Genomic DNA, 7804 nt, shown 5'->3' on the forward strand with positions numbered 1-7804 from the left:
ATAAATATCCTTATGTTTTTAGACATATATACTAAAATATTTGTTGATGAAATAACATGTTATGATGTTTTTAAACATTTCAGTTAAAAGGTATTAGAATGAAATAAAACAAAATGTGAATCATTGTTAATCTAGGTATAGAGAGGTTCATTATGTTATGTAGTTAGTCAGGCATGAGCAACAGGAGCAAGGCCCAGCTCTGTAACCATAGAAACTTCCCTTGAAGAACTTCCTTAAGCATCTCCCAGCATCTTCCTTTTTAGGGCTATAAATTACCCAAAATCCTAGAGCAGAAAGGCGATAAAAACTGCTGGCTAAACCAGCTGCAAACGCATACGCAGAAAGTACTGCTCATAACTTCAGCCTCATTATACCATCATTATAATGTCATGACTATGCTTAGAAGTTCATGAATCTAATTATAACAGACTGAATTCTGGGTAAGCACATGTGCAGGAGGCAAAGCATTATGAGCAGCCAACTGTCAGTCAGGGTGACCTCATATATAAATTGTCAAGGACCTCCCATTACGGCCCAAATATAAACGGACCTTCCCATTTCTGCATTGTTCCAGAGTTCCTAGCTGGAAACCCGCCCCTCCCTTTGGGGCTTACTATCCTATCTCTTCACCTCCTAAATTCCACAGGGCTGCAGCCTTCCCTAATGTGACTCGTCTCCTTCTAAAATGTACTTTCAATAAATACTTTTTCTAAATCTCTCTAACTGTAATTCTTTGCTGCATTGATGGGGAAAAACCGAGAAACAACACACAACACCACTGTCCACCTCCTCCTACTCTCCCACACCACTAGGGTGACTCGGGATTTCATATCACTCCAGCGGTGACAATTATACTCTCTTCTTTTACACAGAAAGCCATATTAATAGCATAAACACACACACACACACACACACACACACACACACACACACAATAAGCCAGTGATACTTAGATCACGTCTCTACCTCTATAAAAAGTATTTTATTCCCTATAATTTTCTCTATATGTATTTTGTTCCTCTTTTACTTTGAGTAAAATTGTTTGGTGCCCTGACAAAGTTCCATGATAAATTTTTATGTTTCCAGGAAATTCTGTCTTTCTACATCCTCAGTTCTTAGTCATATCAAGTTTTACTTTTTCCACGATGTATAAGATCAATTTTTACCATGAAAAACATATTTTATTACTGAATCTTCACACATATTCATTTTCTCCCATCTTTAGCTCATTGAATAAATATCTAGTCTGTTTAGCTAACATATTTACTCTCCTGAACCCTAATATCAATAAACACAAGAAAATACTAAACCAATTTTATTTAAAATATGCAACATTTATTTATAGAGCAATACAAACAAATAGCCTTATTTTTATGATAAAAATGTACATAGAAGAGTAGAGATAGTACAGGCTGCTGAAATAGAAAGAAAGCTCATTTATATAGTGATATGCTGTTTTTTAAATATGTCCACATTCACATTCATCTAAATTCCTAACTCAGCATTATATAATACAGTTTCTAGATATTAAAAATGTGTACAATTATTTCTCAGAGTTGAAGAATTCAAGAAAAACAAACAAAAAGACTAGGTTAAATTCATTATAAAAAAAGTCCTGGGTATACGTGCACATATTTATGTTTATATTAGAGTAATGAACATTAAAAAAAAAAATAGTTGTTCTTTCTCCATCATTGTGGTATGTGCGGTTGAATCTTACTTGCCATGTCTTCTCATGAGACTTTCAGGATCAAGCGGTTCCTGGCCAAGAAACAAAAGCAGAATTGGCCATTTCTCAATGAATTGGATGAAACCTGGCAATAAAATCAGGTACAACTCTAAGAGGAGACATTGGAGAAGAACTAAGCTGGATCTATAAGAAATCACACATAAGATGGCACACATATTTCTGCTGTATGCAGGCTGCTTGGATCTTACCAAAGTACTGAGAAGATCACTACTATCTGGAGAGTTGAGCGTGTTTTATTGAAAATTATCGAAAAAATTATTTTCTTTTTTGTGTAATATGCATTTACACTAGTAGATTGGTTCAGTAATAAACATGTGAGGCATTAAAAAAAGAAAAAAGTTGACATTAATGTAGAGAAGAAGCAAGAAAATTAAAATGTTAATTAAACCACATTCAGAGACTGCAATGTACTGATCAGTCCTGCAACCAGGCCAGGAGGACACCTTCAGAATAAAGAAAGATTTTTACTGCTAGCAACCCATTCCACACACCTGTGAAGGGGAAACAGGAACCAAGAATCATTGCTTATGGCTAAAATCATGGGGAACCTATGGATTAAAGGCTGGGAATTGTCAGCATGCCTTTCAATCTATATATTCTTACTTTTTTTGTGCATTGTTCTCTTCCTCTTCCTCACTGTATGTCCATAACAAAGGGAATGGGACCTAAAAAATGACAGAGAAACTGAATTTCCTGAATAATCTCTGTACCTCTCAGTGCCTTTACTCTGTCTCTCTCACTGTCCTCATCTCTATTGTCTCTGTCTCTCTGGGTCTCTCTCAGTTTCTTTACTCTGTCTTTCACTGTCTCTCTCAGTGTCCTTCTCACTCTCTGTCTCTGAGAGGAGACTCACTCTGTCTGTGGAATATTATTCCATTTCTAATAAACTTTCCTTTTGACTCTAACTTTTGGCATGTGTGTTGATTTCTTTCTGCATTCTTTGCCAAAGGACCTTCTTTTTCTCTTGGTGCAAGGCTTGATCTCTCCCCACCAACTCGGGGAAATTTGTCCTGTCCTGTATCAACATTACCTCCTCAATATAAAGTAAAAACTATACATTCTTCTCTCATCCAGACCTTACTCCATCATATATACTTACAGTGAAGTAATAACAAAAACTCATTAGATGTAAGAGTTCTAGAATAATTCACTATTATATTCATCAGATACTTCTAGATTGAAGCTATTTTCCAAGATCCAAAGAGTAAGGTGAGCTGTTCAGCTGCATATGCCATTTAGAGGGCCAGGAGCAATGATAGCATGTAAATTGAAGATAAGGAGCCATTAAAGTCTCCTATATGCCTCTTGAGAAGGGAGGGAAACTTACTTATAGTGAATTGATAATCTTAAGTATTTTATGGTTGAATCTAAAAAACAACTTAAAAATCAACTAAAAAAATAAAAATCTAAAGTTTCAAAGGTTTTATTTTGCATAAAATTTTCCTAAAATATCTTAAAATATTGCAAAACTCTAATTTTTCCTCCACGAAGAAGAAAATACCTGTCAATATAAAGTTTCTAATTCTCTCACCATCCACTTGTCTTAAAAATTTTCCAAAACATAAGTCAATTTCATCCAAAATTTTCAATGAGAAAATGAGTTTTCCTGAAGCAAAATAAATAGTGTTTATTTTAATGTCACATATGCCAATTCTAATGCATGCTTTTAAAATATTATCATAAATTATTTTAAGAGCAAATAGATAGACTTAAAATTTTTACTCATATTTAGGCAAGTATATCTTGCTCATAAATATAGTTTTAGCTATCTAATTTTTCAATATCTATGAATAAAGCTGCAATTGGGAAATGAAATAAAATGAGCAAATCTTTATTCCAGATGTGAGTTATCAAATATTTCTAAGTATTAAGTCCATCATTTATTGCTATAATTGTTTATAATGGTGCTACTCACAATGAACACTTTGCCACCACTTCCATGTTTCAAGAGGTTTATATCTCAGCTATAAACATTTGCCCTGTGTTGAACTACATGCTGAAGATACCAGTCTCTGAGAATTCGTTTTTCTGAAACTGAAAAAAAGAACAATCATACTGGACTTCTTTCTTACAACATTATATCTTCACAATGTAATTAATATGTTTGAATAAAACTTTTTTTTTAATTGCATGAGGACATTTTTAAGCAATTTTGGCTGTGACAGTACCGTATTAGGAAAAAAATATGTAAGTATAGAAATCACTTTATCTTTTATGTTCTCAGGAATTAGTTCTCTATATCACCGTGGTATAGAATAGGAATATATATAATTTAAAGTCACAGTATACGTAAAGTCATTTTATTCTTTCAGATACCTTGTATTTAATTTGTTAAAAGAGTTTTACTTACTAACAGCATATTGGCTTTTCATGTATACACTTTCAACAAACGTTTAAGAATTTATTTTTCCTCTCCTACACTATGAACATGAGTGTACAGATATATCTTTAAGACCCTATTCTCAATTCCTTTGAGTATAGAAATGTAATTGTTGAATCATACTGTAATTCTATTTTGAATTGTTTTGAGGAAACACTATACAATTTTCTTTAGCAGCGACACCATTTTACATTCTCATTCACTTGATTTTAAAACAATAAGGAAAGTTCATTACACCTATATTACAAATGAGAAATTGAGGCCCAACAAAATTAAGAAACATCTTACTTCCCAAATTTGGTAAAGGACAATTCCAGGATATGAAATAGGCTATTAAGAGTGAGGACTCTAGTCCATTCACACTTGAGTTCAAATGCCAGATTAGCTTCTGAGGGCTAAGAGCCCATGGGCACATTGCAGAGATTTCCAAACTGTTTCCTCATTGGTAAATGAGAATGATTACCTCATATGGTGGTTCTGAGTAGATTAAATGAGACTGCCCATGAAAGTTATTTATATGTTAGAAAGGAAAAAATATATTTCCCTCTATCTTTTTAAATTCTTGTCTCATACCCTTGTAACAAAAGACAGATTAACAACAATAACAACAAAAAGTATACAAATTCATTTAGTAGAAGTTTTATGTGACAAAGGAATCTTCATAATGAAGACCCAAAGAAGTGGTTAAACCTGAATATTTTATGCTAGATTTAATATAGAATTGAAAGTTGTGGAAAGACATGATAGGACAAATGGTATGAGGTAAGTATGTTAAAATAGGGTAAACTTAGCAAGGCCTATTCATTCAGATTCTTTTTGGTGTCTCTTAGTCTTCAGAGATAAGGATGTTTCTTTCCCCAAGTATAGGAAGGGCCCTCTCACATGCATGTCTCATAATCTGTTTCAAGAAAAGGTCAGAAAATCCTTCCTGTACATGTAATTTCACAATTTCCTTCAACTTTAAATATTCAGTATGACAATGTGCCATATTTTAAGGTCACATGTCTCAAACCCTATCATATGCTATCACATACTAAACATTTAATAATTAAGTCCTGAGTATATACATTAGGCTCCCTGATTAGTTTAAGTACAAGTGTTTATTCCTATAAATTCTTTCTTTAGTTGGCTATTTTGTTGATGCTAGTTATTATATTCCGAAATTAACATCATTCCCCAGTTATTTTGTATCTGTAATTGGCTTCTGTCATTCTGTTCTGGACTCTAATTGTTCCATGATAGTAATGAGGAAATTCTCAATCTTTTTTCTAAATGTTAAAAATTATCCTGTGGATGTTAACTATTGACAGAATTTCTTCCTCCTCAGTGTATTTCCCACAATAGCAATCTTATTTTTAAGATGATAAGTGCTGTTTCAATAGGCTTTATATGAATGGTCACTCAAGATTTTATGTTGTACTTTGAACTTTGGTATAGTGCCAATAACTTTGAGGGTCACAAGTTAGATGGTTAAAACAATGAAGCAGGAGAAACAAAATGTTTCTCTACCTTCCCTCTCAGCTATATTTTTCCAGCCTGATCTGAATCAAAAACAGAACTGGAAATTGAGGCAATATGGAGACACACTCCAAAAATGGTATCATGTGCTGATTTGCAGATTTTATTTTAATCCATATACCTATTTTGAGCCTAGATGATTTTAAAACTTGTCAAATGATAACAGACATTTTTCATAAATAAATAAAAATATCACCACACAGATTTTTTAAGTTTTCTCATAAATGTTTTTAGGGGAACATATATTTATCACTGTATTTGTTGGCTATTAGAACAAAGTATAAGTTATGTGAATAATAAACTCCTCTCCCCTCAAGAGAAGGATATTCGAAAGTGAGATATGGGCAGTTTCATCAAGTCAAGTAACTATTACTAAGATGGGCAAAGCTGCTTAGATCTAACACAACCAAGAAACTGCTAAACATAAATGAAAGTTAGAATGCAAGGCAACCTTTCCTGTTACTGCCATTCAGGAAAGATCAGGAAAGTGTAGGATAAACAGAGAGAAACAACTGGTTTTTAGCAGGAGACAGACATTCCTCAAGAGAGAAACAGAAAACTACAGCACTGCCCAAATAAAAATTATAAAGTATTTTTTCTTAAGATAAAATACACACAAAAATAAACTAATTCTTTGCAAAATGTATCTTGGATCTTGTTAAAATATTTGATGGGACTGAAGACATGTCTCAAAATATATTAAATATCTTAAGCTGAAGGAGTTTGAAAAAATAGCAAAAGCAGGAAGGTTGTGCTGATCTTGCCCCAAACCTCACCATCTTTCCTGAAATAGATCATAAAACTCCATGTGAAACTTACCCTTCCTGCACCAAGACTATTACCTGAGACTGGAAATTGAGGGTCGAAAAAAAAGCCGTATAGATGAACTTTGTTAAATTAACACTTAACTTCCTAGTTACTTCTTCACCATTTACTAATCTTAACCCAAACCCTTTTTACTCATCAATTCTTCACAAATATATTATTTCTGTGTCTAAAAGGTAGAAAAGCTTTTTGCTCTTTGGGGTCTTTATTCTCCTGTGAAAAAACTCATCTACATGTAAAAATTCAATAAAATTTACATGACCTACTTCTGTTAATATCTTTGTTAGTTTAATTTGCAGACTCTGACAGAGACCCTAAGAGAATGAAGGAAAAACACTTTTCCTCTCTGACAGTTTGTTGAATCTATGTATCTCCCTGGAATAATCCATATTTTTAAATACTTGCCTTTTTACTGAACTTAGTAAACATTTATCACCTACTCATTCATCACTTACTTTAAGGAGAACCTTCTGGATGCTCTTCTGAGTGGTTAATGCTCAAGTCTGAGCGAATACAAAAATACATGGTATGACTTATTCTCTCCATAATCTAGTTATGTTAGGTAGTTAGGTAGCCCTAAGTGATGAGAGCAAAGGCTTAGCTCTATGACCACAAGAATGACAAGAATGATGGCCCAACCAAAAGGCAGGCCCCTAGGACCTCCTAGATTTTTTTTTTTTTTCCAGTTAACAATATCCCTACATCCTGGAGTATAAATAAATAAATAGATAGATAAATAAACAAACACACAAATAAATAAATAAATAGAACGAAACAGTTTAGGCCAGCCACAAATGCTCATACAGTAAGGAGTACTCTGATCTCTTTCATCTCAGCCTCATTATATTATCATTATAATATCATACGTATGCCTGGAAGTTCATGAATTAGATAAAAACAAACTGACTTGTGGGTAAGAACATGCATAGTTGACAATAGATTATATTGCAGCCACTATCAATCAAAATGACCTCATGTACCAATCAGCTAGTTAGTACACTCTTGTAACCTCCCATCATGGCCCAGATATAAGACAGACATCCCCACCTCTATGAGGCTATAGCCCTCTCTAGTGTAGCCCATTTCTCTCTTGAAATGTACTTCAATAAATCTTACTTTTCCTAATCTTTGATGATCTACAGATCTTTACTGCATTCTTTACTGCATCGGTAAAAAGAACAGAGGTCTCCCTCAATGCTACTGGGACAACATCGTATTTATATTGCCCCCAACAGAAAGAGTTGAAGAGGCAATTGTCTAGAATTTACATTATTGGGTTAATTTCTTAGCCTTAAGGTGTTTTCTCCAGAGGGAACCTGTTAAAAGAAAAA

At 33.5% G+C, this 7804-nt stretch overlaps 1 pseudogene; it reads left to right on the plus strand.

The window, feature by feature from the left end:
* The first annotated feature begins 1725 nt into the window (after window positions 1-1725).
* On the plus strand, window positions 1726-1879 carry LOC107196720 (annotated as a pseudogene).
* The last annotated feature ends 5925 nt before the right edge of the window (window positions 1880-7804 follow it).

Source organism: Pteropus alecto, unplaced genomic scaffold (genome assembly GCF_000325575.1).
Source record: "Pteropus alecto unplaced genomic scaffold, ASM32557v1 scaffold239, whole genome shotgun sequence".
In the NCBI taxonomy this organism is placed as follows: Eukaryota; Metazoa; Chordata; class Mammalia; order Chiroptera; family Pteropodidae; genus Pteropus; species Pteropus alecto.